Here is a 13,119-nt window from a genome sequence, read left to right on the forward strand (position 1 = left end):
AATTTATTAGGTCTCTAAAATTTTACAAAATATTATTAAGTTTCGAAATTTTAAATATTTTAATTAGGTCAGTATTTTCTTTTTGGAAATTCTTATTAAACCTATAGAAACTTTTAATTTTTTTGATCAGATCCTCAAAAATTTTTGATTTTTTATTAGATCTCTTAAAACTTTTAACAAATTTAATTAGGTCCCAAAATTTAATGTCAAGACATAGAGATGTTATGGGCTTTATTCTGTGTGTGACCTTGCCTTTTGTTAGGCTTTAAAATACTTAATATATATTTAAGGATGATACACTTATTATTGAACTATGTTTTTCCATTAATCGGAATCCTTTCAAACTTAAAAAGAATATCATGTAAATTTCGTCCCATTAGAAAATAAGGTTGAGAGATAATAACGAAGCATATATGTATATGAGATAAAATCTGTTGACACAGTATAAAATATATATGTTTTGAATTATTAAATGAGTAAAAATAAGTGATTAAGATTAATTATATAAAATAAATATTTAATTAGTCAAATGATCCAAAAAATGCATAAAACTTGTAAATTATATATATATAAATATATCTTAAGTCTGTGTATGTATAATTGATATGATATATAATACTAACGACTAATAAATAATCATAATAATAATCTGTATGTACTATGTTTCCACCTCTAGGCTGAATGCGGTGCAGTGGTTTGAACCAGTTTGCTAAGGTTTTCAATGATCATAACTAGCTTGGTGTTAAGCCGATTCGTACACCACTTGGGAAGACATCCTGCAGGATCTAACTGCACATTCAAATAACATACGCCAAATATCAGCATTTAGAGTAAGTTTAGTTTTTTTCATTTATCCGAAATTCAACACGAATGATTCATCTAAATAAAATATAACAATGGCAGGATTAAACAAATATTAATCATAAAACGCCTATGAAAATGTATAAAACTAATTTAGTTCAACTTGTCTAATGTATATGAATGTATATTTATATTACCTGAACAACATAGGTAACAATACAGGAGTTTATATCTTCAAGCTTTTCTACAACCCATCCTGATTGCATCAATAAGCCTCTAATTGCATTATTCTGCTGTGGAAGCAAACCGGCAGCAATTTCCTTGGGCAGTGAGGCCACTGCTTCAACCTGCAAAAACTTAATTAGTTCCTAATTAATCCGTAAACTACTCTCAGTATATGTGTGTATATATAATACCAAAGTGTCGCCAAACCTAAGACGAATGATGCTCAAGTTATCTTCAAGATCTTTGATATATTTGGCTTCTAATAGCTCACTGTCCCATTTCTGTTCACAAACAAATAAAATTATTAAATTTATACATAACAATCGTAAGACAGCCATCTAATCTAAACAAAAACCAAAGGGTCGGCATTAGAAAAATGAAGGATCACCTTGGCAGCATCTATGGCGTTGGCGACGGTGATGAATTGCTGGGGCGAGACAGATCGGAGCACCCACCGGCTACGTAAAATGTGCAGAGAGCCGGACCTGCGTTTTGATATCTCTACTCCCTTTTCAAGGGTCAGGATCTTCCATCCGTCACCGCCATTCCCCAACTTGTTCGGCTCCGAAACTGATGAAACCGGGACCGAAGCCGACATTAATAGCTCCTGTATGCAGCTTTCGCTTGCATATTGGACGTATCTTCTTAGTGAGTCGTCGCTAACGGACCTATCGGGAACCAGAAAGACACATTGCTTCACATATAGTTTCTGAACAGCAAGACAAATATCAGCGAGAATTTACCAGGACTGGTGGCCGCAAGCTGCGTTTCTAGTTTTCATTTGCAAGGTTCCAAAGTTTTGATCAATTGCGTTTAGGACTTGGAAAAAAGAATCAAAGAAGATGTATATGAATAGAGATGCAAAATGATTGATGTGTGGATTTTCTTTTGAAATTTGAATGTTGGCCTCCACAATTCTTTCTTTTGCGTAAATGAAAGCCCACTAAGGCTTCTTTTGTAAAAAGGGAAATGATTAGGAGGGTAAGGTGAAGATTGTAAAATAATGGGAAGTGGGGAGAGGTGATTGAAGCACATGAAGCGGCAGAAGAAGGTCCATGATTACAGTGCACGTCTCTCTCTCTAAATATAGATAAAAGAAGATTGTTTAGTGGGCAAAAGAGGAAGAAGAAGCAAGGGTTGGGGGAAGACGATGCACATGGAGTGTTGGTAGCCTTTGGAAAACAACATACAGAAGCTGGCTTAATTAACAACTCAATCAACACAGGAACAAATAAAATGAGCCGAGTTATGAACAGATTCGTTTTGGGAACAACTGAAAACTTAACATTATGAAAGCTTCGACACAAGAGACTAATATCATCAATAATGTTGTTCAGGTGTTAGATATTGTAGATTCACTGCATGTACGAAATTTTACCCGAAGACATATGATTAGTGTATAATTAAGAAAAAGAACTGAATTTTATAAACAACTAAAATAACTCAAATTGAATTTATCTGTAAATTTATTTACTTTTTGAAAAAGTATTTGTTTGGATTCATGATGAGGTCCCCAACCAATCATGATCCAACTGCATCAGTTTCTTTAAATGGATCTCTGCTCAAAATATGCTGCTATTTTTCGGTTTAATAATATTTTTAGGCCTTGAACTTCTTAAAAGGTTATTTTAACTTATATTTTTTTATTCTTATTTCTATTTTTTTTTCAAATTAAATCAATGAACAAAAAATGACACATTTTTTAATATTTTATATTTTTTACGATGTTCATATTCTATGTTTTTATAATGTTTAAAAATTTTGATAATTTTAATATCTATTTATTTTTCTTATAATCATCGGTATTTGATCTATTAATCGACTATTTTGAATAGGGTACTGCTAAGGCGATGACGACCCTCCCAATCCCATTTTTTTTTCCATTCGCAAACATCAAGATTCGAACCCCTGACCTTACTTAAGGGATCTAGTCTCTTATTCTACTAGACCAATTGATTATTGATATTTTAATATATATTTATATATTATAATGATTTATAGATTTTTAATTTTTTTTTTGTGTATAATGACAACATAATTGTGTCAAAATGAGAAAAAGACCTCAACTAACGAGTCAATTTTTTTTCTGTTAGTAAGTTTAATTTGTCAAAAGTATAAAACTATGAGGAGTAATAAAGATGAAATTTTTTAAAGATTAAAACTATTATTTTAAAAGTTTGAAGGTAAGAAATATCATTAAACTTCATCTTTTTATAATTAAACAAATTAAATTTAAAAAAGAAAAAATATTTTCTATTTATAAAATTTAATTCAACAATTAATCTCATGAATATTTTGGGTAAATTATGTATTTCGTAGTTAAACTATCAGTTTTGATCTATTTAGTACCTAAACTTTCAATAATTTCAAAATTATATCTAAAGTTTACTTTTTATTTCATTTTAATGCCCTGTCATAAAAAACTTAGCACGTTTAATACCTAAACTATCAGTTTTGATCCATTTTAATACTTAAATTTTCAAAAAATAAAATAAAACTTAAGTATGATTTAGGTACTAAACGTATTTTGATACATAGACTTTCCTTTTCAAAACTTTATGGCAGAGTACTAAAATGAAACAAAAATTAAACTTTAAGTATGATTTTGACAAAATTAAAAGTTTAGGTACTAAAACGGATTAAAACTGATAGTTTAAATATTAAACGTGTTAAGTTTTTTATGACAGGGCATAATCACCATCTGATATTTTTCATCAACGATTATTAACTTTACATTTTTATTTTCCATCATCATCTCATATGAGGATGGCCTAATCACCATCTGATATTAACGACATCAATGCTTATAATAAGATTTTAAAATTAAAAGATGATTTAATTTTTAAATATTTAAATATAAACATTAAAATTTAAAATTTTATCAAAATATAAATATAAACAACATATTTTAACTTAAAATTTTAAAACCGATCATCATTAAAAGTAGTGAAAACTTTTAATTATTTTCTTCAAGGTGGAACTTTTTCTGAAAAAAAACTTTTACATGAAATTGATAATGCATTAATTAATAAATAATAAGAATTATTAACTTTAACTTTAAGAGGTAAAAACCTCGGATCCTTTTCCTCGAAAATCACCCCAAATCAATCGTGAGAGTATCCGATGACAATTTTCTACAAATTCCTACACAAACATATATATGAAATTCAAAGGTTTGTGGATATTTAATTAAAGGGTTTATCATTTATCCGCATTTAATGTATATATTAGTAGTACAAATCAACTTATCTCGGTGGTTGAAGTTAAAGGAAACATTGTCTCTCTTAGACGTCGTGAGTTTGAGTACCGGCGTGTAACACCCCAACTCGTACCTGATCTGAATACGAGTCTGAGATGTCACATTGCCTTTTTAAAACATTTTTCCATACAAAATAACAAAACATTTGAACTTATTTTAAGAAAATACTATAATAAATTATTGAATTATGTTTATTATAAAATTTTAGGCAAAAACGTATTTGTGTACATTAAAATACGTTTAAACAACAATCTGCTACAATACCGTGAACAGTAACTGCTACAGTACTACTATAGTACTTTCGTAAAACGTACATAAAACTCGTAAAAATTTAACCGTTCATTACTATACATTTACATAAATAAGTTCAAAACATTATAAAAGTCGATTAGAGCGTTAGTACTAATAACTTATTACATTTCTTACATGCCAACATATTATACACAATCAAAATACATACTTTATTAATTACTTTTGATCTGATCTTCTAGTAGTGTTGTTGTTTTTGCCACTTCTATTTCTGCTAATCTTGGTTCTTCGTACCTACGTGTAAATCGCTTACACGCTAAGTCATAGACTTAGTGAGGCATAATGATAATAACAATGATATATAACAATGATGCTATAATAAAATGAAACGTAACGAAAACATATATGCAATCAATGTAAGCTACATAACAATGTAACTTACCAATAATCTTCTCAATTTAATCATCATAAATTCATATAATAAATTCCGTAAGTTCAATAGATTCAATAGCCCATGATACAATACTGAGAACCCGAGGTATGTGAGTACTGTGAGGTTGTGCACTATGCTGTCACCACAGCTCATATAAATTTGCACCGAAGTGCCACGTAGAATTTATCCCAAAGGACCGCGTAGAGATGCACCGAAGTGCCACGTAGAATTGCACCGTAGTGCCATATAATATGTCCCTAAGGACTACATAGAAATTCCTTAAGAATCATATACATATACCAAGGATCAAGTAAATGTCTCAAAAGACATCATACATGCTCCAAAGAATACATATACGTCCCGAAGGACCACGTAGAATTTTGTCCCGAAAGACCGCGTAGACCCTCTACTCTTGGCATGCCAACTATACCTATAGTTCTCATCTACATAACAGGGCTTTTACATTTCACATAGTTTATATCGCGTAGACATGTAACTTCTTACCTTTATCACATAGCTCATATCATCTTTTCATGTAATCATATAACTCCATGTTGCATAACTGGTCTCACATTTTCATGTAATACATAAATCAGGTAAAATAATGCATATAACACACATAACATATGATCATAGTAATGTACACTTAGAAGTCATATTATTATTCATGTATCAAGATATAAAATCTAGACTTATCACAAGTCTAGACCTGAATGTATTTCTATAATCATGCTATGCATATGCACTCACCTAAATCTCTTTGCCTTTCCCTCGATCGATCTTACTTGTCCCTTGTTCCGGAACTCGTTTAGGCTCGATATCTACATGAACATAATTTTCGAGACAATTATCAAAATCCTAAACCTTGCAATTAACCTCTAACAGCTTAAACAAATTTAATGAACCAATTTCAACTTTTCCTTTAGGGGGAATCGATTCCCCCCAGGGGTATCGGTTCCCTCCTCATAATTTGTAAACTTTATCCAGAAATTTACTGTTCAAATCCGAAAATCATCAATTCTTCACTAAATTTTCTCATACAAAATTCCTTTCATACCACCAAACTTAACTACAACCATTTTAACTAACTTCTATCATTTCACCACTGTAAAATCTCTCATCCTTCATTCAAATTCTTAAAGCTAAGAATCATACACAAATTTCAAACATGTTATTAATCAATTCTAACTCTCTATATTCCTTAATTAACCTCTTGACAAGTCAAAAATCTTATTCAAACCTCAAAAACTCATCTATATCAAAATTTCATCTAGAAACCCATTTTTCAAATCTATCTCTAAAACATTTATCTTGTTGCTTTAATGTCATATAAGCTTTCCTTTAGCTTATATAACATCCAAACTTTAATTTCCAAGCTAAAAATCAAAGAAACGGCCAAGGTTTAGATTCTTACCTTAAGCTTGGGTGCTTCACGTTGAGAGAAGAATATGAAGAAGATAAGTTTCTTATCTCTTCAATTCATCCACATGGGTATTATAATACCCACAATTTATTATTTTATTCTTTTTTTGTTCAATGACCCTTTTACCCTTTTACTTCTCATTTACTTATTAATTCATCCTACACCAACATCTTTTAATTAATTCCTTCACTTTTCGATTTATTTAATTTGGTCACTGAATTTTTAAAATCTTACACTTAAATCACTAACCCGGTATTGAGGATGTTACAAATCTCCCCCCTTAAGAAAATTCATCCTTGAATTTTCATTGCACGAAAAAATAAGGGTACTGATATCGCATATCCTCTTCACGCTCCCACGTTGCTTCTTCCACCTTATGATTTCTCCATAGCACTTTGACCAAAGGAATAGTCTTATTCCTTAGTTGTTTCACTTCGTGAGCTAATATTTGAACAAGTTCTTCCTCATAAGTCAAGTCAGGTCGAACCTCAATCTCTTCTGGTGTCACGATATAAGAGGGATCAGATCTATATCTTCGAAGTATTGAAACGTGATAGACATCATGTATCTTTTCCATCTCAGGGGGTAAAGCTAGCTGATATGCCACAGGTCCTACTCTCTTTACAATCTCATAAGGTCCAATAAACCGAGGACTAAGTTTTCCTTTACGACCGAATCGCAATACTTTCTTCCAAGGAGAAACTTTTAAAAAAAACTTTTTCTCCAACTTCAAATTCAATTTCTTTTCTTTTGAGATCAGAATAGGATTTTTGTCGATCAAATGCCACTTTGAGATTATGTTGAATTTCTCGAACTTTCTCTTCCACATCTTGAATCAAATCCGGACCAAGAACACTTCGATCTTTGAGTTCATACCAGTTTAATGGCGTACGACATCTTCTTCCATATAAAGCCTCATAGGGTGCCATCTTGATACTGGACTGGTAACTATTGTTGTAAGCAAATTCGGCAAGTGGCAAATATCTTTCCCACGATCCCTTGAATTCAATTACACAAGCTCTCAACATATCTTCTAGGATTTGGATCGTTCGCTCAGATTGTCCATCAGTCTGAGGATGAAAAGCCGTACTAAAGTTTAGGCGAGTTCCCAATTCTTCATGTAGGGATTTCCAGAATCTCGAAGTGAATCGAGGATCTCGATCAGAAATTATAGAAACAGACACTCCATACAATCTGATAATTTCTCTAATGTACATTTCTGTGAACTTTTCCATAGAGAAATTTGTTCTAACCGGAAGAAAATGCGCTGACTTAGTCAGACGATCGATAATTACCCAAATTGAATCTCTTTTGTTCGGAGTCAAGGGTAACCCCGAAACAAAATCCATTGTCACATTTCCCCACTTCCATTGTGGAATAGAAAGCGGTTACAATAATCCTGACGGAACTTGATGCTCGGCTTTGACTTGTTGACAAGTCAAACACTTAGATACAAATTTTGTAATGTCTTTCTTTATTTCAGACCACCAATATCGACTCTTGAGGTCCATATACATTTTGTTTCCTCCAGGGTGCATCGTTAATGGACTACAATGAGCTTCCATTAATATATCATTCTTTAACTCATCATCATTTGGAATTATTAGCCTCCCTTGATAATATAGGTTCCCATCAGCTTTCATCTCATAATCTGTACACTCTCCATTCCTTATTTGTTGTAGCTTCTTTGAACACTTTTTATCCCTATCTTGCAATTCTTTAATTCGATCTAGCCATAATGGCTTGAGAGTCAATTCGGCACAGATAACATTATCTTCACTTAATGATAGTCTAGCATCCATAGCTCTTAAGGCTGCAAACATCTTTTGGCTTAAGGCATCCGCTACCACATTTGTTTTTCCCGGATGAAAATCAATCACAACATCATAATCCTTGAGAAATTCCACCCATCTTCTCTATCTTAAATTTAACTCTTTCTGAGTCATCAAGTACTTTAGACTCTTGTGATTTGTATATAAATAACATTTTTCACCATACAAGTAGTGACGCCAAATTTTAAGAGCAAACACTAATGCAGCCATCTCCAGATCGTGCGTTGGATAATTCTTTTCGTGCGGTTTTAATTGCCTCGATGCATATGCTACCACCTTGCCATCTTGCATCAACACACATCCCAACTCATTATGGGATACGCCACTATATTCCGGCTTCACCGCATCGAAAACAGACTCTAGAAGCTATTCGACATGTTCCAAAATGATTTTTCCCACAATGCTGACACTGTCTTGCTTGACCCGGAGTGGATCTCCCAATACCAGATCCCACTGATTGTGTATGTCGAGCTCTCATCTGACTTGCTCCTCTAGCAGAAGATGCAATTGATTCTGATCTAGCTTGAGGTCAGAATCTTGAATCTCTTCCTCTTTTTGGTAGTGTTTTGCTTGAAAAAACACCTATCCTCTTAAATGTTTGAACTTTTGAGTCCCCAAATCTCTCATTTTGAGCTCTTTCAAGAGCTTTAGCACGATTAATCACCTCTTGGAATGAGGATAAGTTCAGTACTATCATCATCTCTTTCAATCTAGGGCGCAAGCCCTCCACAAACCATTCACAAGCATCTTTTTCTGTAGTCACAAGCTCTGAAGCAAACCAACTCAGCTTATTAAATTCACATTCATATTCGTATACAGAGTGATTCATCTGCTTCAAATTCATAAACTCCTGCTTCATTTGTCTGATGAATTGATCTCCAATAAACTTGTGTTTAAATTCCTCCAAGAACAGAGACCACGTCAACTGGTCACTTGACATCCTCATGGTGAAATTCGTCCACCATATCCCGCTTGACCCCTTAGTAATGACACAACTCCATCCAGCTTCTCTACTTCAGAACAGTGAATACCATATAACATGATTTTCAAATCATTCAGCCAAATATCTGCTGCAACCGGACCTTCCTCAGCTTCTCCCTTAAATTCGGGAGCTCCTAATCCTCTCAACTCCTTTGCTACATTTACTCTGGGAGTTGATGGAGCAGGAGGTTGGAAACGCGTCAATACTGCATCTAATGTTCTAAAGAACACATCTTGATCAGTTACAGGCACTCCAGAAGGTGTCTGTTCTTCACTATGCCTGGCCAGGGCAGGTGAATTACTGCTTTCAGCGGGTCTATCATCTCCCGCTTCATTCTTATAACTACCTTGTCCGGACATCTATAAAAATACAACCATATAATTCTATTAGCAAAACAACATACTTATTATTCCATCAGATCAGAAGTTTTCACTATTTGTTGGCATGTATATATTATACAACATTTTAGACTCTGGTTTATGCCGAGAATCGACTAAACCTTAGCTCTGATACTATTAAATATAACACCTCAACCCGTACCCGATCTGAATATGAGTCTAAGATGTCACATTGCCTTTTTAAAATATTTTTCCTTACAAAATAACAAAACATTTGAACTTATTTTAAGAAAATACTATAATAAATTATTGAATTATGTTTATTATAAAATTTTAGGCAAAAACGTATTTGTGTACATTAAAATACGTATGAAAAATAGTACCGATTACATAAATTTTCCAAAATGCAAATAGGGAATCGGTACCCTGCTACAGGGAATCGATTCCCCTGCTACAGTACTGCTATAGTACTTTCGTAAAACGTACATAAAACTCGTTAAAATTTAACCGTTCATTACTATACATTTACATAAATACGTTCAAAACATTATAAAAGTCGATTAGAGCATTAGTACTAATAACTTATTACATTTCTTACATGCCAACATATTATACACAATCAAAATACATACTTTATTAATTACTTTTGATCTGATCTTCTAGCAGTGTTGCTGTTTTTGCCACTTCTATTTCTGCTAATCTTGGTTCTTCGTACCTACGTGTAAATCGCTTACACGCTAAGTCATAGAATTAGTGAGGCATAATGATAATAACAATGATATATAACAATGATGCTATAATAAAATGAAACGTAACGAAAACATATATGCAATCAATGTAAGCTACATAACAATGTAACTTACCAATAATCTTCTCAATTTAATCATCATAAATTCATATAATAAATTCCGTAAGTTCAATAGATTCAATAGCCCATGATACAATACTGAGAACCCGAGGTATGTGAGTACTGTGAGGTTGTGCACTATGCTGTCACCACAGCTCATATAAATTTGCACCGAAGTGCCACGTAGAATTTATCCCAAAGGACCGCGTAGAGATGCACCGAAGTGCCACGTAGAATTGCACCGTAGTGCCATATAATATGTCCCTAAGGACTACATAGAAATTCCTTAAGAATCATATACATATACCAAGGATCAAGTAAATGTCTCAAAAGACATCATACATGCTCCAAAGAATACATATACGTCCCGAAGGACCACGTAGAATTTTGTCCCGAAAGACCGCGTAGACCCTCTACTCTTGGCATGCCAACTATACCTATAGTTCTCATCTACATAACAGGGCTTTTACATTTCACATAGTTTATATCGCGTAGACATGTAACTTCTTACCTTTATCACATAGCTCATATCATCTTTTCATGTAATCATATAACTCCATGTTGCATAACTGGTCTCACATTTTCATGTAATACATAAATCAGGTAAAATAATGCATATAACACACATAACATATGATCATAGTAATGTACACTTAGAAGTCATATTATTATTCATGTATCAAGATATAAAATCTAGACTTATCACAAGTCTAGACCTGAATGTATTTCTATAATCATGCTATGCATATGCACTCACCTAAATCTCTTTGCCTTTCCCTCGATCGATCTTACTTGTCCCTTGTTCCGGAACTCGTTTAGGCTCGATATCTACATGAACATAATTTTCGAGACAATTATCAAAATCCTAAACCTTGCAATTAACCTCTAACAACTTAAACAAATTTAATGAACCAATTTCAACTTTTCCTTTAGGGGGAATCGATTCCCCCCAGGGGTATCGGTTCCCTCCTCATAATCTGTAAATTTTATCCAGAAATTTACTGTTCAAATCCGAAAATCAACAATTCTTCACTAAATTTTCTCATACAAAATTCCTTTCATACCACCAAACTTAACTACAACCATTTTAACTAACTTCTATCATTTCACCACTTTAAAATCTCTCATCCTTCATTCAAATTCTTAAAGCTAAGAATCATACACAAATTTCAAACATGTTATTAATCAATTCTAACACTCTATATTCCTTAATTAACCTCTTGACAAGTCAAAAATCTTATTCAACCCTCAAAAACTCATCCATATCAAAATTTCATCTAAAAACCCATTTTTCAAATCTATCTCTAAAACATTTATCTTGTTGTTTTAATGTCATATAAGCTTTCCTTTAGCTTATATAACATCCAAACTTTAATTTCCAAGCTAAAAATCAAAGAAACGGCCAAGGTTTAGATTCTTACCTTAAGCTTGGGTGCTTCACGTTGAGAGAAGAATATGAAGAAGATAAGTTTCTTATCTCTTCAATTCATCCACATGGGTATTATAATACCCACAATTTATTATTTTATTCTTTTTTTTGTTCAATGACCCTTTTACCCTTTTACTTCTTATTTACTTATTAATTCATCCTACACCAACATCTTTTAATTAATTCCTTCACTTTTCGATTTATTTAATTTAGTCACTGAATTTTTAAAATCTTACACTTAAATCACTAACCCGGTATTGAGGATGTTACACGGCGACTGCAAGAGTGATTGACCATTCATTATCAAATGATTAAGAGTATTTAAAGCTGATGCATGTTTCTTTTATTGATATTCTTCTTGATCTTTGCTTCTATGAATATCCTTGGTTGTTTGCATTTTTTATGTGTGGTTTCTTTGTTCGCTTGTATATGATATTATTATATTTTCGATATATGAGTCAGTTAGTGGTTTTATGGACAAATACTATTTTTTTCATTTCGCCATAAGTCTACTGCATGGACTAGATATTCCACTGTCTACTCAGTTTCTGATTTCACTCTTCTCGTGATGTCATCTCTTGATCGTGTTTTCTTTTATATGGGTAGCAGCTTCTTTTCGATGATCAATCCTTTGTCCTCTCTAAGCCCTTCTCGTAATGATATTACGATACTGTGATTAAAGGGAGATTGATTTTTCATTCGTCCGTTTTGGATACTTTTCAAATTCTCTAGGTTCACTTTTGTTTATCAAGTTGTCACTAGTCGTTCACCGTTATATTTTATATACGATTGTCTTGAATATTTTTCGGATGTTATTCTAAAAGATGCCTTTTATGACTAATGCAACCTAAGGAGTTGTTTGTTTACTTCAGAATAATTAAGCGCTGAATGATTCAAATGCTAAATGATTCAGAGGCTCAGTATGAATTAGCTCTGAATGTGACATGATGTTTGATAATGGCTCTGAATCATTCAGAATATACTTCTGTGCTGAATCATTCAGCACTGTTTTGCTAAATCAATCAGCACTGAATCATTTAGAGGTGCGAAACAAACGCGCTGAATGTTGAACTGTTCAGCATTCAGCGCTGAATGGTTCCATTAAAAGGCAAACAAACAACCCCTAAGTAATTATTTCAATATATATATATTAGCGAGTCAATATGCATACTGATTTAACTCTTTGATAACAAAATGTATAAATCTATGACCATATTCTTTTGTGATGATTGTGCAAGTGACTCTACAGCGTAGAAGAGACAATCTTGCAATAACTAAACCAAAACAACAATCCTAAAGCA

The 13,119-nt window shown here is 32.8% G+C and overlaps 1 pseudogene; it reads right to left on the minus strand.

The window, feature by feature from the left end:
- Positions 1-597: 597 nt before the first annotated feature.
- Positions 598-2,092, minus strand: LOC120121832 (annotated as a pseudogene).
- Between the last annotated feature and the right edge of the window lie 11,027 nt (positions 2,093-13,119).

This window comes from Hibiscus syriacus, unplaced genomic scaffold, assembly GCF_006381635.1.
Source record: "Hibiscus syriacus cultivar Baekdansim isolate YM2019G1 unplaced genomic scaffold, ASM638163v2 tig00110383_pilon, whole genome shotgun sequence".
In the NCBI taxonomy this organism is placed as follows: Eukaryota; Viridiplantae; Streptophyta; class Magnoliopsida; order Malvales; family Malvaceae; genus Hibiscus; species Hibiscus syriacus.